The sequence below is a fragment of the Macaca thibetana genome, chromosome 1 (genome assembly GCF_024542745.1).
Source record: "Macaca thibetana thibetana isolate TM-01 chromosome 1, ASM2454274v1, whole genome shotgun sequence".
Lineage (NCBI taxonomy): Eukaryota > Metazoa > Chordata > Mammalia > Primates > Cercopithecidae > Macaca > Macaca thibetana.
Window position 1 is genome coordinate 166,644,998 of NC_065578.1, and position 26,240 is coordinate 166,671,237.

The 26,240-nt window shown below is 33.4% G+C and overlaps 1 protein-coding gene across 4 annotated transcripts in view; it reads left to right on the forward strand.

The window, feature by feature from the left end:
* KCNT2 (potassium sodium-activated channel subfamily T member 2) overlaps nt 1-26,240 on the forward strand; it is a 399,106-nt gene that overhangs the window by 37,293 nt on the left and 335,573 nt on the right. The window lies entirely within an intron of this gene.

Consider the following 26,240-nt stretch of genomic DNA (forward strand, 5'->3'; position numbering starts at 1 on the left):
CTTTGAAAAGCTCTTTTAAGCAGATTTAAACACATGTACAATCAAGGTCCTACTTTTAGAATGGATGCACATTAACAAATATATATACCATTTCTACTGCTAAAATAAAATAATTGATATTTCTGTTTCATGAAATCTCAAGAACTCACATCACTTCTCCATGAACACACCTCATTCTCTGCTGAGCTGACCCTTTCCATGGAGGGATTTCTGCATGTCTAAGGGAATAATGAATCTGCTGGATGTCTGGAAGCATAGATCTCAGAAGCCCTATACCTTCCCCGGAATTTGCACCATTTGGACTCTAATTTGATATGCATTAGGGAATGAATGATCTGTTGATCACAATTACCTTGTTTATAGACACGTGTTCCACAATAGAAGTAAACTAGTCAATATGGTTAGTGACCAGGAATCCAGGTGTCTTTTAAGACCAATTTTGACTTGTATTGACAAACTAACTTAACTTCAGTCCCTTGGAGATCAAAAATTGCACATGAAAGGACTTATTTTATTCATTCTCACATTTCTTTTGGCTCTCCGTTCCAATTGGATTTCAATGCTATTATATTCTGAGATGTTCCCCGAAGATAGGTTTACCTCTCTCATTCTTTTTGCTTTAGAACATCTTGGGCACAGAAAAGTTTGGGGAATTTTTCAGTTGTTGTCCCATGCTGCCTCAATTCTTCCAACAGATACTGTAAATAGACCCCTAAGCATTTTTTTCTAATTGAACTTATTCTTCTATTTTCTGTTTAATACTCATGTGCCATCCATATCTTTGCAACAATATCTATTCTTAAAACGTCTATTATTTCAACAAATATGTGTTGAGCATGTCTCAGGTACTATGAGATTACTATGCAATGTGTTGAAGTCATACAAAATAAGTAAATATTTCTGCCTTTATGGGGTTTACATCTTAGTGGGGAGGGGGAGACAAACTAATATAGGTAGTCTACCATATGGGACCATATCAGAACAGTGTGGTAGGAGTAGGCCAGGAGAGTGAGCTGTCTGTTCATGTAACTTACTTGTGCCTTCATGGCACTTATGTTAGAGGAAATAAAGACTTGGTTTTTTAGTGGAATAGGTCAGAGGCAGCTATTCAATTGTTTATTAAGATGAACTCTCTGTGTTCTGTGATCAGACCTTTAATCTTCATCAAGATCCAGTAGCAAGTAAGAATCTATCTGGATGTTTCTGAAAAGCACAGTAGTTACTCACCTAAGAAGTGAGAATCCTAGGCATCCCCATTATATTCTTTTGATGAGGGCTTGTCGCATATTCTATATAGCACCCTAATCTGCTGTATACACTTTGAGTATCATTGCATCTGCCAGTTTATAACATGTATAAAGTATTTTCTTGTTGAGAGAATCCTACTTGTAGGATTCTCTACTCATAAAGCTTTTCAGTTTACTTGGTATTGTGTCAGAGTGTAATACTAATATGTGATATCAAAGTGTTGGGATGAGGTTCCCACAAGTATGTCTAACTTTCTCCCTTTGCACATTTTCAGGTTCTTTTCTTTATATTATGATACGGTTTTTTTCCAATTGTTTTAAAGTCAGGTTTAGTCAGGTGAAATTAAAATTATGTAATCAAATGCACTGTGAAAATCTACCAATGCATATTTTTAAAAATTTAAACAATAAGAATATCAAATTCCAACAATTCTTCAAATTGGGATTATTTCATACTTACTGTACTTCACCCAAAGAGCAGATTATTCTTGCTATTGTTACTGTTCTTGGTTGTTTTTAGTGGAAGGAAGTGTTGTCTCAATGTTCTCGCCTATCGTTACACAAAGCTTCTATACTCAAAGGCCTTTAATTTTTTTTTTTTTTTAATTTTACACTCCAGCGCAAGCTTTTGGTTAGAACTTCTTAGCGTAGCAGAAATTTCCTCTAGCCCTTGAGTGACTTTGGTTAACTTGGTGGAAGATTTCCCCCAATCTCTAGAAGACCTTTCTTCACCCTTGGAAGTTGTTTATCTGTCTCATAATCAAAACAAAAGCATGCCTTTATTTTTAATAGAAATTTCTGGCAGCATACGTGGTCTTAATCTTTTAGCTTTCTTCCCAATCTGGCCATTTTGGGTGAACATGAACCCCAGTTGCTTAAGTAGGGTGCAGTCTGAAGGCTGCCATTCTCTCCCTTCAGCCCTGCCTTTCCTGTTATCCTTTTGAATTAATTTCATTAACAAAATGAATTCATAGGGTTTTTTTTTTAGCTCTCTCCAGAAGTCTGAACTCCCTCAGCACTGTTTTGCCATAAATAGCTACAGCAGTAAGTTGTTCCAAATGATCCTGAAGAAATCTATAAAATTTAATTGGTACATATCAAATAGAGACTGAAATAAATGAAATGATAGCTTTATCCTAATGTTGTGACCAAATACCAGATAAATTTACAGTTGTATTACAATCCCAATAAAATTTAAAGTATTTATTTTATTGAAAATCAACATAGCATTATCAAATTAATCTGAAACATAAATGTCAAGAATATGAGGTCATTTTTTAAAAATAGGAACAAACACTGCCAAATATTAAGGCATATTTTAAAAAGACAATGTATTTTTTAAAAATATTTTATTCAAAAAAATTTAGAAATTAATAAAACAATATGATCCTGAAATGATAGGAAGTTAACACAAGAATTTTCAATTAGAAGTAATCAATTAACTTGAAAGAAATAAATTTAAAAATATAACATCATAAAAATCAAATCAACTTAAAATTTTCAACAGATTGAGATGCTAAATGAAAATAAAATCTTAGAAAAAGTAGGAGAAAGTAGAAATTGATATTTAAGATACCAAGAAAAGGATGGAAATCCTTTAGGAATAAAGTTGTAATAGCAATCATTCACACTTCAGTGACTCCTGCTTCATCCATTGTCCTGGATTATTGTTTCTTTAAAGGAATAGAAAGTTATCACAAGAGAGCCCATCAATAGATTTTACTGTACAGAGTTCTTTGACCGAGAGCTATGAATTTTTTGTCTGTGTGCCAAGCATAGTGTCTTTCTGGCATGCATTCAACCAGTATTTACTATTTGCTTTAACTATGTTGGAACCTGGAGAAAAAAAAAAAACAAAAAAAAAACAACTCACTATATGACCTAAAGCAGGGTTCCCTAGCCTCAGGACCACTGACTGATACTGGTCCTGGCCTTTTAGGAACTGGGCCACACAGCAGGAGGTGAGTTGCCAGCAAGCAAACATTACCACCTGAGCTCCACCTCCTGTCAGATCGGTGATGGCATTAGATTTTGTTTGTTTGTTTGTTTGAGACGGAGTCTTGCTCTGTCGCCCAGGCTGGAGTGCAGTGGCGCAATCTCTGCTCAGTGCTAGCTCCGCCTCCCGGGTTCACGCCATTCTCCTGCCTCAGCCTCCCAAGTAGCTGGGACTACAGGCACCCACCAGCACGCTCAGCTAAGTTTTTTGTAGTTTGTTTAGTAGAGACGGGGTTTCACTGTGTTAGCCAGGATGGTCTCGATCTCGTGACCTCGTGATCTGCCCGCCTTGGCCTCCCAAAGTGCTGGGATTACAGGCATGAGCCACCGCCCCAGCCATGGGCCTTAGATTTTTATAGGAGGGCGAACCCCATGTGAACTGCACATGTGAGGGATCTAGGTTGCACACTCCTTATAAGAATCTAATGCCTGATAATCTAGGGTGGAGCAGTTTCATCCCGAAATCATCTCTACCACCTTCTGTCTTTCATGAAACTAGTCTCTGGTGCCAAAAAGGTTGGGGACCATTGACATAAATAACACACTTTAATGTGTGGTAAATGCAGATGGAGATTTACTGGGTATTAAGAGAGAGCAGACAAAGGATACTTAACGCAGTCGAGATCAAGTCTCAGGGATTTTTGGTTTTGTTTCACTGCTTCCTTAGAGGTGATGCCTTCTATGCTGCAGTATTAGAGCTGCTAAGAATTCTGAAAAAGACCGCAAGCAGATAAATTGAAACCTAACGCTAAAGGTAGAGTGTTATCCTGAACGCAATCAAAGTATTGGATAAAGAAAGGATTCAGTGCTGAGGGATAGTTAGAGATGTAAATGCTGTCCAGCAATTCCTCTGCTGTTTTCTATATCCTATTTCTACATAAGCCCCTTTGAAATGCTCTCCTGTCTCCTCAGCAGTCCTTTACCACCTTTATCTCTTTTTCCACAGAAGATCTAACTTTTCACTTCAGGGATGTGACAGAAGCCATCACACAGGAGAACTCCCTTAAGTTCTTGTAACAACATCTAAATGAACATAGTCCCATATGAATTGCTCATGACAAGAGTAAGAGCTGCTCTTCCAGATAATAAATAATATGCCTTCTCTGGAACTCATCTTTTGTACTTATGAATCCCAACCATCAGTTATCCATCCTGTTTCCAAAAATTCTGAAAAAAAAAAAAAAAATAGAAGACCCTAGATTTATGCTGACAACAGCACTTGCTATTTAACCTTATCATGCAGGGACTTAAATGCAATGTGATCAGAAGGTTAGACTTCAGGGAGGAGTGGAAATTTGACCTTTGCCCTTGACAGATAAGGAGATTTTGATGAGGTTACACTGAGAAGAAAGCATTGTAGTCTAGTAGATGGAAGAGGGCATGGGAAAGAGAGTTGTGTTCAAGAAATGCTACATAGTCTAGTGTAGATTATTTAAAACATTAGTATTCAAGTAGAGGAGTGAGAGATACAGTTGAAATATAGAGTGAACTGTTTCATAATGGACCACTGTAATTAAGGAATTCATATTTAATTTTGTAATTAATATTCATCAAGTAAAGTTTTTAAGAACTATATAGATTAATAACTTTTAACTGATGTCATATGATTCTTGCATTTATTTGTGTTATTTATTGATGCATTTTAGTACATATTTGTGTTTATGGATCTTGTATGTATTCGTTGATTGATTTTTCAAGGTACTTTATTTGAAACATTTGAAGTATATAATAAAAACCTAGCAAGATTTTTATCTTGGCTTAAAAAGCAATCTTGCAATATAATAAAATATTAAATCTAATAATTTATTTATGTGCATTCTATGCTTTTCTCCCGGGAGGTACCCATATTAACTTGACATCTTTATCAGGCATTCATTTGCCACATTTTGCTATGGTAATGATATACAATTTCCTTCTTATTTCTCAGGAAATGTCCTTTAAATAACTTTGTTACTTGGTACTAGCATGGTAAAACTAAAAAAAAAAACCAGTTTATTCATTGTGAAACTATGGGTAAACTTCCATTTAGTGTTCATACAATATTCCTTCATGTCCATTCTCACTCCCACCACCTTAATCTACCTTTTATTACTTCACACCTGCCCTGTGGAGAGGGCCTGCCAAGATAATACTTTCCTTTTCCAACCCATTTGATTAATCTTGCACACAATTGTCATACTCCTACTCATAAATATATCTTTGATTATGTCATTTCTCACTGAAACAAGTTTTATTGTGTATCCCCATTCCTTCTTCATGACTCAAAGGACACAATCTAAACTTTGCAACTTAACATTCAAAGACCACCAGTTATGACATCAAATTGCCTGTGAAATCACTGAAACTGCTCTATTCAGGTCACTTTGCTACTTTGTTACTTTTTATGAGCAACTTTCCTGCAAGGAAGGTAATTTTTTCATTGTTTGAATCTGATAAAATTTGACCCAGAAATAGTCTCACTCTCCTTGGCAATAAAGGATCTTTAGTGATCTGACTCAAGCAATCTTTTCCTTCACCGTCTACTTATTTCTTTTTTACAAATTAACTTTTAAAATTGACAAATACAAATTGTATATATTTGTAGTTTATAAGATGTATACATTATAGAATTGCTAAATACAACTAATTAGCATAATCTCATCTCAAATACTTATCATTTTTATAGTGAGAAAGCTTAAAATCTACTCTCAGTGATTTTCAAGAATATAATACATCTTTATTAACTACAGTTACCATGTCGTACATTAAATCTCTTGAACTTATCCCTCATATCTAATATACATTTTGTATCACTTGACCAACATCTCTCCAGCCTCCTCCCCACCCACATCCCCTAGTAACCACTCTTCTATTCTCTACTTTCATGGGTTTAACTTTTGTAAATTCCACTTATAATAAATGAGATTATGCAATATTTGGCTTTCGGTGTTTGGCTTATTTCACTTAACATCATGCCCTCCAGGTTCATTCATGTTGTCCCAAATGATAATATTTCATTTTTTAAATGATGATAATATATATAACATATATATGAATATGTATAATGATTTGCATATAAACAACATTTAAAACAGTTTTCATCCATTGGTGGACACCTTGGTGGATTCCATATCTTGGCTATTGTGATTAATGCTGCATGAACATAGGAGTGCAGGTATTTTTTCAACATGCTGATTATATTTTCTTTTGGATATATACCCAGTAATGGGATGACATGGTAGTTCTATTTTTTATTTTTTTGAGGTATCTCTAGACGGTTTTTCCATAATGGCTCTACTAATTCACATTTCCACCAACAGTGTGCAGACGTTCCCCTTTCTCCACATTCTAGCCAACACTTATCTTTTGTCTTTTTGCTAATAACCATTCTAGTCTGCATGAGGTGATATCTCATTGTGGTTTCTCTAATGATTAGTGATGTTGAGAATTTTTTCACATATCTGTTGGACATTTGTATGTTTTTCTTTGAGAAACCCATTTGTAAATTGGGTTATGTTTTTTTGCTATTGGTTTTTTTTCTTATTTATTTTTTGTATGTTAATCCTTTATCAGATATATGGTTTGCAAATATTTTCTTCTATTCTGTTGATTGTCTTTTTACTTTCACTCTGTTGATTGTTTTCTTGGGATGTTTTATTTAACCCTATTTGTCTATGTTTTGGTTTTGTTGCCTATGATAGGGGTGATATCCAAAAGATTATTGCCCAAACAAAGGCCATGTAGTTTTTCTTCTATGTTTTCATCTATTACTTTTACAGTTTCAGGTCTATATTTAGGTCTTTAGTTAATGTGTGTTGAATTTTCTGTATAAGAATTCAATTCATTCTTCTGCAAGTTGTCCCAACACCATTTATTGAAGAGATTGTCCTTTCTGCATTGTGTGTTCTTGCCTTCTTTGCTGAATATCAATTGACTTTTAATGTATCTATTTATTTCTGGGCTGCCTATTCTGTTCCATTGATCTTTGTATCTGCTTTTATACCAGTACTATGCTGTTTAGATTACTGTAGCTTTGTGGTATATTTGAAGTCAGATAGTGTGATACCTTTGACTTTTTTTCTTTTTGCTGAATATTGAGTTGACTCTTTGGGGTCTTTTGTGGCTTCATTCAAATTTTGGAATTGATTTTTCCATTTCTGTGAAAAATGTCATTAGAATTTTAATATGGATCTCATTGAATCTGTAGATCACTGGGTAGTGTGGATGTTTTAACAATATTAATTATTGTAATCCATGAACACGCAATATTTTTCTGTTTATTTGTTTCTTCAATTACTTTCATCAGTGTTTTATAATTTGCAAGATACAAGTCTTTTACCTCCTTGGTTAATTTTTTTCCTAAGTATTTTTATAGCTATTATAAACAGGATTAAAATATTTTTTTCAGATAGTTTCTTGTTAGCGTATAGAAATCCTACTAATTTTAGTATGTGAGTTTGTATCCTGCAACTCCACTGAATTCCTTTATTAGTTCTGAGTTCCTTCAGTAGTTTTTTGGTGGGGTCTTTTGTATTTTCTATATATAAGATCATGTTCTCTGCAAACATAGACAGTTTAACTTCTTTCTTTCTAATATGGATTAATTCTTTTTCTTGCCTAATTGCTTTGGCTAGGACTTAGAGTACTATGTTGAATATAAGTGGCAAGAATGGTCATTTTTTTTTTTTTGTTCCTGAATTGAGAGGAAAAACTTTCAACTTTGCCTCATTGAGTATGATGTGTGATGTGGGCTTGTAATAGATGGCCTTTATTGTGTTAAGGTTTATTGTATGTGTACTTTCTTGATACTTTTATTATGAAAGGATGTTGAATTCTTTCAAATTTTTTTCTGTATGTATTGAGATAATCATATGATTTTTGTCTTTTGTTTTGTTGATGTGATGTATCACATTTTTTGATTAGCATATGTTGAATAATTATTGCATTACATGGATAAATACTGCTTAGTTATGGTAAATGGTCTTATCAATGTGCTATTGAATTTGGCTTACTAGTATTTTTTTGAGAGTTTATATTAACCATGCATATTCCCCTAAAATTTTCTTTTCTTGTAGTGTCCTTGTCTATTTTTGATATGAAGGTAATGTTGGTTTTATAAGATGAGTTTAGAAGTATTTGCCCTTCTGTTTTTTGGAAGAGTTTGAAAGTTTTTTGTTTGTTTGTTTGTTTGTTTGTTTTGTTGTTGCTGTTGTTATTGAGGATAAAATGATAAAGATGAAGACCACTTCTTTGAAATGACAGACTGCATTTCCAGGTGGCACCCCAAACAGATGGTTTTAATAACACAGTCACTCCCCAACATCTTGTGAAAATTATACTAAAGCAATCATGGTATTTCTTCATTACTAGTTATTGGAAAAGGAATGGGAGAAAGGTGTTGGAACAAAAATTCTAACTCCTAAAGGAGAATAAACAAAACAAAAAAATATTCTATCTTTCCCTCATATTTCTAAGGGCTGATTTCCTCTCCTGGCAACTGGCAGGGCTAGGTATTAGGACCTAGAGTAATGTTCCTACATTTTTGGCAATTTTGGGGAAAGACTGAAAGTTAAAGGCATAGAATAATTACTATTCTTATATCTAGTGTTCAAGTCCTGGATGTTAGAAACCTCAAATTTTGGGACAGCCTCTAAATAATGAAATATTTACTCCTTTATGTTAATTGTCTACACAGAAGGTCAGTGGACAACTAGGATGAGTTTAAACAAAGATTCTGCACTATACTTAGATGATAGAGTTTAGCTAAATTGAAAAGAAAATATCTGATGTGAAAGAAAATAGTATTTTATTGGGTACTCAGGTGTTTGGTTTGGTTTCCTTGTTTACTTTTGTCAAGAGGGCACATTCATTGTTAAAGACATTGAGCTAAAATAGAATTGTCTTTGCAGTAATTAGCAATTCAGGAAAAAAAAAAGAGAGAGAGAAGAAAGAAATCAGAACCTTACTGTAATAACCAAAATACAATTCAATTCAAAATCAATGATATAATGACCAATTATTTTTATGATTATGATTATTTATTTTTTTCGCCCCATTTCCCTCAAATTCAGTATTCAAATTTCTCAAACCTAGCACATGACTCTTCCCCATCCTTGCTTCTCCTTTCATGTCCAAATTTCTTGGAATACCATCTGCCATGTTATTGTAAACTAAAAAATAAAATTCTAAGCTCTCCAATCATCTGAATGGACCCCTCTTCTTGGCCAAGAGCATTTCAAAGTTAACCTGACAAATCAGTTCAGGCCATGATGGTAAGGAGGTGGGCAGACATTTCTCAACATACCCTCCTTCATTTTGAATGCAGGCACAACTGACCAGCGTTAACATTAAAACAGAGATGTTAAGACGTTTTGTAGCAATAAGGTACCACATTCCAGCCTGACACTGGTATAGCATCACATGACAGATAGCAGGTCTTGAAAGAAATCAAAATATTTTATTCCAAAATGTATTTCTTTGATGTATTTTGAAATGGCCCTGAAAAGCTGTCTCTTGTGGGAAAAATCTACATTTTGTAGGGAATTCCTTTCCCTTTCCAGATCTTTTCCCTGATCCAGGAGAGAATTAACTAAGAGTCTGGCACCTTTTTAAAGTCAATAAGAAACATTTGCAATCTATTTTCTCTGAAGCTTGATAAGACTCATCTGCATATTAAGAACTTTGGTCTCTTCATCTCCTGATCTTAACCCAGACACTCCTTTCTACGGATTCCAGGTCTTTAGATAAACTCAACCAGTTGCCAAATCTTTTCATCCCTCTATGACCTGGAGGCTCCTCCTTGACTCCCCGGAGTTGTTCCGTCTCTCTGAAGGGAACCAATGTGTGTACATCTTACGTGTATTGATTAATGTCTTATCTCTTGTCTGCCTAAATATATAAAACCAAGCTGTATTCCAACCACTTTGGACACATGTTGTCAGGATCTCCTGAGTCTGTATCATAAGCATTTATATTCTTTCTTTCTTTCTTTCTTTCTTTCTTTCTTTCTTTCTTTCTTTCTTTCTTTCTTTCTTTCTTTCTTTCTTTCTTTCTTTCTTTCTTTCTTTCTTTCTTTCTTTCTTTCTTTCTTTCTTTCTTTCTTTCCTTTCTTTCTTCTCTCTCTCTCTCTCTCTCTCTCCTTTCTTCCTTTCTTTTTCTTGTCTTTTTTTTTGTCACCAGGCTGGAGTGCACTGGCGTGATCTCAGCTCGCTGCAACGTGAGCATTTCTTTAACCTTGGCAAAATAAATTTCTAAATTGATTGAAACTTGTCTCAGATACTTTTTGGTTTACATTATAAACAACTTAGGAGTCATCTCTATGCCTCTCATTGTGATATGCAACTCACCAGCAGATCCTATTGATCTTATATATGAGATATCATAAATACATATATTTCTCTCCTTTATGATGCCCACCCTATTCTAAATTCCTACCATTTCTCACCTGAACCCTTTATTAGTTAGGGGAGACTAGTCCATTCCTCTAATCTCTTTTATCCTTTATAGTCAGAGAGATGATTTTTTTTTTCCTAAAACTTTGACATTTTTTTTCCCTTTAAACTTAAATGACAAATAGTAATAATATATATTTATGGGATATAATGTGATGTCCTGATATACGTATAAGTTGTGGAAGGATTAAATCAAGCTAATTAACATATCTATTATGACATATACATTTTTAATAAGAAGAATATTTCAAAAATACTCTTTTAGCAATTTTGAAATATATAATTCATCATTAGGTCACTTAAAATATTATCTTAGAATATAAAACTAGCATATTTCCCTGCTTTTCACATTGAAAAACAAAGTCTTCCTACCTAGAAATTCTAACCACAAAGGCAGCAGAAAAAGGAAAACTTCATTACTGAATAAGTATTAAACTGGAATGTGATACACATCACAGGAGATCTATTAAGGTACTACAAAGATGGAAGGAAATTTTGAAGCCAACCAGGTACGGACCTTTATATAAATGTTTTGAAGATACACAACAACCGGTCCTCAAGGAAGAGGACTCGGCAACACCATTTGTCACAAGTAACTGGGGTGACCATGTGATGATTAACTGTCTCAGGAAGTCATTTTGCCACTTGGAGCAAGGTACCTACGGAAGTCAGGCTCCTATTTTCCCACAGAGAGTGAGATAGGTAGGGATGTTACCCCTTTTGCTCTTCACATTTCAAAGAGATGGCATTCAGGTTCTTTAGAAAGATATTCATGTATCATAAAGCTGACAAAAAGCCTACCTAGCTTTCCAAAGGACTTATATACATTTCAAAGAGAAGATGATGTACTTTACAATTCTAATTTTTAAAAAGTAAATGAAGAAAAAAGAGGAGAGAGATGTCTCCATATTTTCAACATGGAAAATTAATCATCTTGTTTTTAATTTGCATTTGTCCTTACAACACCAAAATCATTTTAATTTCTTTAATACCTCATTGTTTGAGTGAAAGATTATTTTTCTGCTTCACCGTTCCCTTTACCTAATTTAGATTTCCTCATCTTTTGCATAACATTCCTTTTATTAAGTGCTGTCTCCTGCAGCAAAATTTAAGCTACACAAGCACAGGGCCTGCATCAAGTTTTGTTCACTATTGCTTTATGCTAAGTTTAGTGTAGTTCCTCTGGGTGCAAAGCAAGCACTTTACTCATCTTTTTAGATGAAAGAATGTAAAAGAATAACATATGGGGAATTAAATTATTTAAAAAGAAAAATAATTAATCAAATATTTAGAATATTTATCAAATAACATCTGAATGGAGAAAATCTTCCTAAGATTAAAATTAAGACTGTAGAAGCAGTCTTTCTAAGAAAAAGAATGAGAAGTCTTATTTAACGTGTCCCGTGGGCACACACATACATACACATAGAAAATTAAAAGACGGATAATACACTGGGAAAATACAAGAATGGACTGATTGATGTATTCTAAAAAAAATTTCAGAGAATATTTTGCAAAGAACTAAATAGAAAATCCGGAAAAGATGAAATCGAAATATATTCTAACCACAAAAAGATTACCTCACTTAAAAACAGAGAAGTGCACATTAAAATGAAATGCCATATTTAATTGTGCTTTTTACAATTAAGCTGTTTAGTGTGAAAGAGGATATAGTAAAATAGAAACTTTCTTACTTTGCTAAAATAGAAACTTTCTTACTTTGCTAATGGGAAGGTAAATTTGTGCAACCCTTTGCAAAATGATTTGTCAATATTTATCAAGAGCATTGAAATGTTCTACTCTTTGACCAAGTAACTCCACTTCTGGTAATCTACCCTAGGAACGTATCTTAAATGATATTCATAGTTCATTTATAATAACATAAAACTGGAAACAATCTAAATATTCAAAATTGGAGGAATGGCTTATTAATTCATGAAATCTATGTGTTTATGGGATGAGTTTCTGTGCAGGCGTAAAATACCATGTATCCCATTTAACATGGGAAATATGCTGTTTTTATTGTTTTTTTTTAAATTATTGCCAGGTTATGCATATAATATAGAATAAAATGAAAATATAAATTAATAAGAGAAAGAGCATTCCATTTATTTACTATGACTTATATTGAAGTAAACAGATTACATATAAAACACTTGTGGAAAAGACATGTTGTTTTCAAGTAATCTTAAAAAGTTGTACTTTAGATGAGATCAATATAGGACTATATTCAGTGATTTTTTTTCCCCAAGTTAAACAGCTACTGTTTATATACATTTAAAAAAAAATTAGGTGTGACTTTCTTATGCATATCTCATTTGTATTTCAAATAAATGTGCCTCTTATGCTATTACTTCTTTTATTAAGATATTACTTGTTTACAAAGATATTACACCTTTGCATAAAAGTTTATATAAACTTGTGTGATGTAATTAAAGATTTATAATCAAATTTTTATACATAATAAAAATTCAAAAGCTCACACATTTGATTTAATGTGTATTTTTCAGGTTTACTACATTTCTGCAAAACAGTAAGAAATGTTTTAACTCTGAGAAAAGGTGTATCCACTTTATAAAAAGAATAATAAGTAGAATACCTTCAGGAAAACACTTAGAAAAGGCGAGGATAAGTGATGAGTCATAACCTTATTTAAGTCAGCAGTTTGTCTTCTTGCCCTAAGCTCACAGCCTATTTGCTTTTTGTTTTGTTTTCCTGGCAAATTACTGGCCAGGTTTCCGAAGACATTAGACATTCTTGTAAATTACATAATAATTGCCTTGTTGCACTGGCTGTGAAAATATTATTCCTCCCATTTGCTGCAAAAGCTGCAAGCCCAAACAAAAACAAACAAGTAAAAAACACTCCCCAAATTAATAAAAACAACAAAACAAAAGAAACAAAAAACTACGCACACCCCGCCCCACACGTTATTCTAGATTTTCAAATTATTATAAGATTGTCAGATATATCCTTACTTTACTTACTTTATCCTTACTTTATGATCTTATTAATTAATGATGTAGATTTTTCTAGGTTTAATAATTTTATTCTACTTTCCATTTATGATTTGAATGTGCACATTTTCATGTGATATATGAGAGTTACATGCACTTTGTCATGTGGCAGATGAGAGTTACATGCATTTTTTCAACAGTGTAAAGCTGCCTCTACTAAAGTTTTTTTTGTTTCATTATATCGTGTAATTTTCTAATTAGAAATAAGAATCAATCACTCACTCTATCTTAACATCGGCTTACAATTAAAAAGTGCTTTTTGGAAAGTGTACCTCATCCACTTTGGCTCGATGCTAATTTGTCACATTTTGACAACAGTGAGATAAAATATTACAGAACATTCTCTGTCAGGTTGTGCAACTTCTCACATTTTGCCACATAAGGACAATGAGATCTCATTGCTTTTTCTTAGTATTTCTGAAAGGCATTCTTTGATAAGGAAGTTAGATTTAATTTGGAACAAAAGATGCAAGTTAAAATAGTAAGTTTCTTTTTAATTTAAAATAATGTAAATAACTGAAAAGTTGGTTTATTGACCTACGTGATCATGGAAATTACATGAGCTTATTCACAAACAAGACTTCAAAAAAATTGAAGTTTTTTTTTTTTTTTTTAATTTACCCTCTTCAATAATCCTATACTTTTCTTTTTGCATACTTATCACTTTGGTGAGATTAGATGCTCAGTGGTAAGTAAAATGGAATCACATTGCTATTAATTAATACACCTTGTGCGCATGACGAATTAGACTGTTATTCTATTGTCAGCCCACTAGTTTGTTTTTCTACATGAGATCTTGTTGAGTCATAAACTTTGAATGAGGAGAATATTCACAGGGGCCATGAAAAATGACATCTTGACTATTAATTAAGACTAAGTTACAGTGTTCACTGAGACCGTTAGATTCCTCAAGAAATGATATGATGGCATTTGCTATGTTTTTAACATCCTCACTCAAAATTAAGATAAAAATCCAAATACTTTGACAATGCTAGAAAAGTTAAATTTTATACCATCCCTTTGTGTCATTCTAAAACAAGGAATGTTTTATTAAAACAAATTTCTAATTTTTATGGGTACATAGTAGGTGTATATATTTCTGGAGTATATGAGATATTTTGGTGCAGGTACATAATGCATAATAATCACATCATGGAAAAGAGGGTATCTATCCCCTCAAGCATTTATTCTTTTTGTTCTGAACAATTCAATTATACTGTCATTATAAAATATACAATTAAATTATTATTGACTATAGTCCCCCTCTTGTGCTGTCAAATACTAAGTCTTATTCGTTTTTCCTAACTATATATTTTTTGTATTTATTAATCATCCCTACTTCCACCCTCTTTTCCCAATACCCCTCACCCCAGCATCCAGTAATCATCCTTCCATTCTTTTTCTCCATGAGTTCAATCGTTTTGATTTTCAGGTCCCACAAATAAGTGAGAACATATGATGTTTGTCTTTCTGTGCCTGGCTTATTTCACTTAACATAATGACCTCTAGTTCCATCCATGTTGTTGCAAATGACAAAGTGTCATTCATTTTTATGGTTACAGAGTACTCCGCTCTGTGTAAGTGCCACATTTTCTTTACCCATTCACCTGTCGATGGATACTTAGGTTTCTTCCAAATCTTGGCTATTGTGAACAGTGCTGCAACAAACAAGAGAGTGCAGATATCTCCGATATACCGATTCCCTTTCTTTTGGGTATATACCCAGCAGTGGGATTGTTGAACTCTATGGTAGCTCTAGTTTTAGTTTTCTGAGGAACTACCAAATTGTTCTCTGTACTGCTTGTGCTAATTTACATTCCCACTAACAATTCTTCACATCCTCACCAGCATTTGTTACTGACTGACTTTTGGGAAGAAAGCCATTTTAAATGAGGTGAGAGGATATCTCATTACAGTTTTGATTTGCATTTTTCAGATGATCAGTGATGTTGAGTACCTTTTCATATACCTGTTTACCATTCGTATGTCTTCTTTTGAAAAACGTGTATTCAAATCTTTCACCCAATTTTAGTTGAATTATTAGATTGTTTTCTTATACATTGTTTGACCTCTTTATATATTTATATATTTTGGTTATTAATGTCTTGTGAAATGAGTAATTAGCAAATACTTTCTCCCATTATGTGTGTTGTGTCTTCACTTTGTTGACTGTTTCTTTTGCAGAGCAGAAGGTTTTTAACTTGATGTTATCTCATTTGTCCATTTTTACTTGGCTGCCTGTGCTTGTGGGTTATTACTCAAGAAATTTTTGCCCAGATCAACGTTCTGGAGAGTTTCCCCAGTGTTTTACTGTAGTAGTTTCACAGATTGACGTCTTAGATTTCAGTCTTTAATTTGTTTTGATTTGATTTTTGTATGAGGTGATAAATAGGGCTCAAATTTCACTCTTGTGCATATCGATATCCAGTTTTCCCAGCACTATTTAGAGAAGAGACTGTCCTTTCCCCAATGAATGGTTTTGACACGTTTGTCAAAAATGAGATCACCATAGGTATGTGGATTTGTTTTGGGGTTCTTTGTTGTTTTCCATTGGTCTGTGTGTCTGTTTTTATGCCAGTACCTATCATGCTGTTTTGGTTACTACAACTTTGCAGTATAATGTGAATTCGGGTCATGTGATTCTTCCAGGTTTGTTGTTTTTGCTCAGGATAGTTTTTGCTAGCCTGGGTCTTTTGTGATTCCATATAAATTTTTTGTATTTTTTTTATTTCTGTGAAGAATATCATTGGTATTTTGATTGAGATTGCATTGAATCAGTAGATTGCTTTGGGTTGTGTGGACATTTTAACAATATTGATTCTTCCAACCCATGAACATGGAATATTTTTTCATGTCCTCTTTAATTTCTTACATTAGTATTTTATAGTTTTCATTGTAGACATCTTTCACTTCTTTGGTTAATTCCTAGGTATTTAATTATATTTGTGACTATTGTAAATGGAATTGCTTTTTGATTTCTTTTTTAGATTTTTAACAGTTGGAATATAGAAATGCTACTGATTTTTGTTTGTTGATTTTGTGTCCTGCGACTTAACTGAATTTATCAGTTCTAATAGTTTTCTGTGTAGTCTTTTAGGTTATTCCAAATGTAATGTTATTCTAAATATAAGTATCATCTGCAAATAAGGATAATGTGACTTCTTCCTTTCCAGTTTGGATGCCCTTTATTTCTTTCTCCTTTCTGAATGCTGTAGCTAGTACTTCCATTACAATGTTGAATAACAGTGGAGAAAGTGGACATTCTTGTTATGCTCCAAATCTTAGAGGGAATGTTGCCAGTTTTTTTCCCCATGCAGCGTGATATTATCTGTGAGTCTGCCATATATAGCTTTTATTATTTTTCCCTCTGTCCCAAGTTTTTTAAGAGTTTTTATTATGAAGGTATGTTGAACTTTATCCAGTGCTACTTCAGTATCAATTTAAATAACCATATGTTTTTTATTCTTCCTTCTGTTGATATGATGTATTGCATTGATTGATTTGCATATATTGACCCAACTTTGCATCCCTGGGATATATGCCAGTTGGTCATGATAAATGATCTTTTCAATATAATGTTGAATTTTGTTTGCTAGTATTTTGTGCAGGATTTTTGTATCAATATTCATCAGGACATTGGCCTGTAGTTTTCTTTTTTTGTTGATTCTTGTCTGGTTTTGGTAACAGGGCAATACTGGTCTTGTAGAATGATTTTTGAAGTATTCCTTTCTCTCTACTTTTCAGGATAGTTTGAGTAGGACTGGTATTAGTTCTTTAAATGTTTGGTAGAATTCAACAGTGAAGCCATGGGGTCACAAGATTTTCTTGTTATTATGACTTCAATATCATTTCTTGTTATTGGTTTGTTCAGGTTTTGGATTTCTTCTCAGTTCAATCTGTTACTCCTTATATGTCTAAGAAATTATCCAATTCCTCCAGATTTTCCAACTTGTTGACATATAGTTGATCTTAGTACTCACTAAGGACCCTTTGAATTTCTGTCGTATCCGTTGTACTATCTCCTTTTTCATCTCTGATTTGATTTATTTAGTTTTTCTCTCTTTTTTCTTAGTTACTTTGGCACTTGTCAATTTTGTTTATTTCTTCAAGAAACCAACGTTCTGTTCATTAATCTTTTGTATTGTTTTCTTCATTTCAAATTCATTTATTTCTGCTCTGATCTTTATTATTTCTTATCATCTACTAATTTTGGGTTTGGTTGGCTCTTGCTTTTATAGCTCTTTAAGATGCATTATTAAGTTATTTATTTGATGTTTGGCAAGAATTTCACATTCATTGTATTTATAACTATTTCTAACGTTTCTTGAAGTAGGCACTTATAACTATAAATTTACCTCTTAGTACTGCTTTTGCTGTATTCCATAGGTTTTGGTATGTTGTTCTTCCGTTATTATTTGTTTCAAGAAAATTTTCAATTTCCTCTTAATTTCTTCATTGACCCATGGTCATTCATGCACATACTGCTTAATATCTATGTGTTTTTACACCTTTCATAATTGCTATTGTTATCAATTTATAGTTTTATTCTCTTGTCAGAATCAATGCTTGATATTATTTCAATTTTTTGAATGTTTTAAGAATTGTTTTATGACGGCCGGGCGCGGTGGCTCAAGCCTGTAATCCCAGCACTTTGGGAGGCCGAGACGGGCGGATCACGAGGTCAGGAGATCGAGACCATCCTGGCTAACACGGTGAAACCCCGTCTCTACTACAAAATACAAAAAACTAGCCGGGCGAGGTGGCGGGCGCCTGTAGTCCCAGCTACTCGGGAGGCTGAGGCAGGAGAATGGCGTAAACCCGGGAGGCGGAGCTTGCAGTGAGCCGAGATCGCGCCACTGCACTCCAGCCTGGGTGACAGAGCCAGACTCCGTCTCAAAAAAAAAAAAAAAAAAAAAAAAGAATTGTTTTATGACATATGGTCTATCCTTGAGAATGACTCATGTGCTGAGGAAAATAATGCATATTGTGCAGCCATTGGATGAAATATTCTGTAAACATCTATTATGTTCATTTGTTCTGTAGTGCACATCAAGTCCCATGTTTCTTTATTGATTTTCTTTCTGGGAGGTCTGTCCTATGCTGAAAGTGATGTGTTTAAGTCAGCTATTAGTGTATGGAGGTTTGTCCCTCCCTTTAACTCTAGTAATATTTTGCCTTATATATTGGGGTCTTCCAGTGTTGGGTGCATTATATTTACAATCATTATATTGTCTTGCTAAATTGATCCATTATATAATGAGCTTCTTTTTCTCTATAGTTTTTGGCTTGAAATGGATTTTGTCTCATATAAGTATAGTTACTTTTGCTTCTTTTTTGGTTTCTCTTGACATGGGATATATTTTTCTATCTTATTTTCATTATAGAGGAAGTGATTTTTTTTTTTAAGCAGTAGATCATTGGATCTTGTTTCTTCATCTATTCAGTCACTCTGTGTCTTTTGATTGGAGAGTTTAGTCCATTTACATTTTGTTATTATTGATAAGTAGGGAGTTATTCCTGCCATTTTCTTCTTTGTTTTATGGTTGTTTTGTGTTCTTTTCTTTCTTCTCTCCTATTTTCCTGTCTTTCTTTTAGTGAAGGTGATTTTCTCTGGTAGTATGCTTTAATTTCTTGCCTTTTATTTTTTGCACATCCATTGTATGTTTTCTGATTTGAGTTGACCAAGAGGGTTGCAAATGCTATCTTAAACCCAATATTTTAAAATGCTGACAACTTAACACTGATTGAATAAACAAAGAAACATGAAAAAAAAAACTAATAAAAACTCTACACTTTACATTTCCCTGCTTTTTACCTTTTTATTCTCTTTATATCTTATTGTACTATGTCTTCAAAAGTTGTTGTAGTTATTTTTGATTGGTTCATCATTTAGTCCTTTTGCCTAAGTCAAGCATAGTTACACACTACAATTACATTTTAACATTATTCTGTGTTTTCTGTGTGCTTACTATTTCCAGTGAGTTTTATACCTTCAGATGATGTTTCCTTGCTCATTAACATCCTTTCCTTTCAGACCGAAGAACTCCCTTTAGCATTTCTTGTAGGAGAGGTCTGGTGTCGATGAAATCCCTCAGCTTTTTGGTTGTCTGGGAAGGTCTTTATTTCTCCTGCATGCTTGAAGGATATGTTTGCCAGATATATTATTCTAGGGTAAAAGTAAAGCAGGAATGTTTTAGTTTTTATACACTACTATAAGGACTCCTAGAAAATGAAGAAACTCATGATTTTAAAAGTAAAACAATCAGTAACTCTGCTTTTTAAAAACAAAAATAATGTAGGTATGGGCACATGTATCAAGAGAATTGGGGAGTGTTATTTAGAATTAGAGTGTGGTTTATTATTTCCCATTGGCATAAAATATTTACCTTTTTTCTTATTTTTTTTCTATTTATTTTATTTAGTTTCAAGAAAAGCGGTTGGAATTTTGTAGGTAACTATGTGATGACTTGATAGAAGAGAATAGGAAGGAGAACAGAATTGTCAAGGGTTTGAGACTCACTGTATTTATAAACATTTCTAACACATCACAAAATCACATTATGTTTAATATAGTGACCAGATACCTTTTCCATTATATACTCCTTAAAATGCATTTCACATTTTGTGTTTAGTTATAGGCACAACAATTCAAGGATACCAACCAGGGCAGGTAGAAGAGTGAATGTTTCTTTTCTTTATAAAAAAAGAAACTTAAGGGTAGAGAGTGTGGTGAAATTAAATGAGCCCACAGTGGATATTCTATAAGTGAATGTAATTGAGAAAGGAAACAATTTTTTCAGGTCATGATTCTTCCATTGAGTTGTAAAAAACTGCAGAAAAACACATCAAAAAAGAGTCGCTCCATATTTCAGAGTGGACTTTATCCTAATGAGATGGATTCTCTCTCACTGATCCCCACTGCAAGTGCCAGATGCTCATCTTTCATGGATGATTTAGAAGGTGTCTCTCTAAGGAATAGAAGAAAGTAGCCTCTAAGGGTATTCACATTTTGACTGTATATCACCCTACTCATGTGTCCCTAGCATACAAAAACTGCAGTCACCAAGATCTCAATGAAACAGCAAAGTAATCAAAGTTTATTTTGGTATTTCTCTTTCTCCACCAAATAATCCCCCTTTACAAAATTCTCTCATATTTAACATCCTCAGAATCCCCACATCTACCTGCCACTGGTTCTTCTATTCCATCTAGTCCTACTCTTTACACAAGCAATTCCAAATGTAAAATTTATGTTTGTTCTTCAAACCAAAACAAATATAGCTGTACTACTTAGTGCCTTTGTGTTACAATCCGATGAAAACAATTGAACAGAAATCACAGATTTAAAACATTTAATGATCCCAGGGGATATCTAAGCATGAGTTAATCATCATCAATCTCAAAGTAGTAGGCATAGAGGAGTCAAGTCCAGGGAACTTCCAACCTTCACTCATCTCCTGAAGGCAAAGTTGAATTTATTCCCTTCCTTCATTGACTCCCCTAGAGGCAGTGATGTAAAAGCATGCACTATGAACTGTGAACTGAGGCAGCATGGTCTGGCACAAATTCTGCAAATATCTCAAATAATGAATCATAAATATATGAATGTGAAGTGTTTGTGTGTGTGTGTGTGTGTGTGTGTGTTTAGAAAAATATCAGGAAAATAATCTCCCAACATTGCCTTTAAATTTTCCATGGGGTCCATCTGAATTTGCTTAGCAATCTCTCTCAGAGCTTCCTGGTATCATTTTTCACCCTTCTACTGCCCCCACAGCCTTTGGTTTAGAGAACAGAAGCATCTGCCTGACGGAAACAGAGGTTCCCATGATAATTGAGCAGAAAGGGAACAGAAGTTAGAAAGAGAGCATGTTCAGTTTTCTGGTGTCTGCTGACTGATTTATTTTAGAACCTCTACAAGTGGTCCTGTGCTTATTTTTAAGCCATTTGTACATGGATAAAATAAAAATATTCTTTAGGTTTAACATCCTAAATGGTTTCCTATATGTTAACATAAGAGATATATTAAAGACTACAAAGCTAAAGCTATTTTCTTGATTGTGATAATCATTTATTATAATAGCATATACAACAGATATTACTTAAATGCAACCTAAAAATTTACATTTTTCTGACAGAGTGATCATAAATGTGCCATGGTTAAAATAAGAAATCTTCATTCTGTATATTTTCTTACACATGGTGCTTGAAGCAAAACAGTTAAGAAGAATCTAGACAATCCAAATGTTTGATTTTTCAAATAAATTTGCCAGGATCTTTGGGTTTAAAATTTTTTTCCTCTCACTCATGCTGAGAAAGTGCACATACATTTTGAAATTTCGTCTATTTGAGCAATGCTTTTTTATCCTTTAAACTGATAATAAGCATATGGGAGTGGGATTGAATTGGAGACAAGCTGTTGATTTCTATTGAACACTCAAAAAATGTAAGGTATCAAAAAAATTTTTAACTATCCAATGATGGGCTAAAATGTATCAGAAATTTAGTAAAGTGGTATGTCATTCTGATGTGGGGCCAGAGAAAGGAATAGATCTTAAATCATTTGTCAAGCACATGATACCTGTCTTTGGGGCATTCTCATCTCCATTTCCTTGCTATTCAGGCCTCTGTTTCTTTCTCAGCCTATTTCTGCTTAAGGCATCTGAAACTTACAGCCCATGAGTTTTCCTACTGAATTCTTTCCTTCTTGCAAAAGGTTGTGTGTTTTATAGCTTGCTGTTTAACCTCCATCATTATGCTCAGATCCTATTCAAGAAAACTCTGCTTTCAGCTAGCAATAAAAAAGAAATACTCAAATGTATCTGAATAAAAGACCCACATGGCTCATAAAATTTCATGTGCATTGTAAGAATCACCTTGGTTACTTGATGAAAATGCGCTTTTGAAGGCTGGTACCAGAATTATTTCTTTTCCATGTTTAATAAACACTCCAACAGATTCTGATGCTGGTTGAGAAACATTGTTCTGGGATTTCTGTATATTACTAGAATTTTGGAAGGATTTAACTTAAGTCACAAGCAGACCAGAGATGAAATGTGATACTATGTATTACAGAGATGTTTGTGAAACTATGAGTGTCACACAGGTGAAAAAACAAAATACATAATAACATAACACATAACACATAGTAAAATTATATGTGGTTTTACTCTTTAGCTTATTCTTACTCTAGTATGAGGGGCCTATTAGCTATAAAATAATTCTGTGTTACTTTTCCCATGTGAAGTTTCCCACATCATAATTCACTTTGGAATACTTACAGTCCATGTGTAAACAAACAAACAAACAAAACAGGGTCACAATAGAGAAAAATGGAAGAATATAAACTGCCAAAATTATACATTTTATTGAGTAATAGAAATTTCTGCATTTAGTTCTTAAATTCAAAGAGAAATTTTGCTTTATCAGAATATAGCAGCTAAAGGAATATTTTAAAGAACTATAAAAGCAGATCTCCCTTTAGCTACTCAGCACAGAAGTACAATACAAAGAATGTCTTTACTATTTTTATTTTTTAGTTATTATTATTTTCTTAAATTCTCCCTCACATCATCATTTTTGCTTATAATGTTCTACTTATTTAATGAGTACCTCCATAAAATTTCTTAAACTTTCCATTACTAAGTGTCCATGGCTCTAGACACTTAGAAATGCTGCATCTGTGGACCCACTATAGATGTACCAAGTCAGAATTGCATTTTAGAGTATCCCTAGTCAATTTGTATCTGAAATACTTTTTTTCTGGATGTTACCATACTGGAGTTTGTTTCTAATCTATAACTTTATGAAATGATTGATTCTTACTAACAATTTTCTAAAAGAAGATGTATTGTTTTTGTTCAAATTATAAATGTCCATTTAAAATTAAAAAATACAGAAAAATATAAATAAGGAAACTCAATCACTCAAAAATATTATTAATGTGATAATTTCAGACATTTCTACATATATGTAGATATAAAGAGAAATATGAATGTATGATGAATGGACTGATGGATGGATAATGAAAGGCTAAGAATTTTACCGAAATGAAATCATTCCATACAAAATATTTTAAAACGAAAAATATTATTTGAGTTGATAAAAACAAAGAAACTTAAGTGAAATTGAAAGTATTGTTGAACTTGAAGTAAATGTTTCTCTACAAGAAGAGCTATTAGATTTTACAAGTCATCTATAATGAGAACATTGTAAGATTAAATGTTTCAACTTTAGACATCCATTCTCTGTCCAATGAAGGATGAGAAAGTAAGTATCCACACTGCCTCACACCTCTACCTCCCAATTTTGTTTTTTTAAATAATGGCAGGATTTTTAATATTCACATTTGATTCCAAAATCATAATTTCAAAAGTTGTTTAAGTTTATTCCTATTTAGAGGTATAATTGTCTTACTAATAGTACTTAGCAACAGTATCTCCCATCCTTAGTTTTTAATTTTGACCTACTTCTTAAGTTCAAATATTTAATTACATATTTTAATTTTCTCCACAAGGAAGTGTAATGAGTATTGTTTAACTTCTTGCATGCTTAAGAAAATACATTGTCTTTTTACTAGAAGGCTAAATCCCATGGGTATATAGTTCTGTTACTCTTTGTTGCATAATGCCGTAGATAATTCCTGTGTTTTCAGGCACTGATTTTTTTTTTCGTGGAAAAATCTCAGATTACTCTAATTAACTTATGCTGTCCTTGTACCTTACCAAATATTTATTACATTCTTTTTCTATGCAGTTTAGTACCTCTACCAGAATATATGTTAGTTTTGCAATCAATGTTTCATGATGTACATTGTGCCTTAAGTTGCTGATGATTCAAGGTTTCTTGATTTCAGTCCAATTTTCTTCAATAATGTCTTCAATGATTATTTTTGACTTTCTAATTTTACTTGTTCTCTTTTTAAGGGAAGTTTATTTATCTGTGTTTAAATTTTTTCTTTACTTCTGTTTCACCACAGTAGAATAGGTTTTGTAACAACTGGGAGATTTCATCATTCATTAGAATCTGATGTTTAGGTTTTTCCTTTTATACTACTACTGCTTTTGAGGAATTAGCACTAATCTTCTGTTTCCAAGACTAAGGCATGTTCTGAGCTGTGATGTCAGTTGCCACAAGGTATAAGCAGGGGTGACTTAGAAAGCACTCAGTGTTATGGGAAGGTGTCCATCTGTTGATAATATAAATGTCAAATTGCTGGCTGCTATCACTAGGAGGCCCATATGTTGCAAAGATAAGAAGAGTAACTAATTACACTCCATCTTTCAGAAGATATATAGTTTCCACTGTGCTAGAGACAAATGATGTAACACTAAATGTATGCATGACCAAAGACAAAAATAGACACATTTGACTTCTTTAAAATTAAAAACTTATGTGCTTCAAAGTACATCATCAAGAAATTATAAAGATAATTCACAGAATAGAAGAAATTTTTTTTTTTTTTTTTGAGATGGAGTCTCGCTCTGTTGCCCAGACTGGAGTGCAGTGGTGCAATCTCGGCTCACAGCAAGCTTTGTCTCCTGGGTTAATGCCATTCTCCTGCCTCAGCCTCCCGCATAGATGGGACTACAGGTGCTGGCCACCATGCTCGGCTAATTTTTTTGTATTTTTGGTAGAGACGGGGTTTCACTGTGTTAACCAGGATGGTCTCTATCTCCTGACCTCGTGATCCACCTGCCTCGGCCTCCTAAAGTGCTGGGATTACAGGCGTGAGCCACTGCGCCTGGCCTAGAAGAATAATATTTAACATGTAATGGAACAGACAAATGTTGGTGAGGATTTGAAGAAGTTACAGCTCTCATAAAATTGTTTGGTGCAAATATAAACTGATGAAGCTGCTTTGGAAAATGATCTGGTAATTCTCAAAGGTTAAACATAGATTTACCATATGACGCAGAATACTATTGGGTATATATACTCAAGAGAAATGGAAACATGTGTTCACAGAAGGCTTGTACATTAATATTTACAGCAGTGTTACTCATAAGAGCCCAAATGTAGAAATGTGGTATATCCATACAAAGGAATATTATTCAGTAATGAAAAGAAATCAAGTATGATACAAGGTACAATATGGATGAAGTTTGAAAACATTAGGCTCAATGAGAAGAGTCAGACATAAAAATATAATATATTGCATAATTTCATTTACATGAGATATTTATAATAGGCAAATCTATGAAAACACAAATTATATGAATAGTTGTTGGAGCTGGGGGGTGGGTAGGACGGAGAGTTCACTGGGGAAATGGGTGCCCTATTTCTTTTGGGGTGCTGAAAATATCCTAAAATTTGCTTTGGTGATGATTGCATGACTCTGTTAATGTACTGAAACCTACTGAATTATACACATTCCATATGTAAATTGTATGCTATGTAAATTATATGGTAATACAGATATTAAAAGGAAAAGGCCAAGTGGAGCACAGTTTGGGGTCTTGCTTTCAGGTTCCTCCTTGGACTTGCTTAGCAATCTCTCCAGCCTGATCCTGTTTCCTCAAGGTCATGTCTTCTGTTCAGTCTCCCCTAAACTA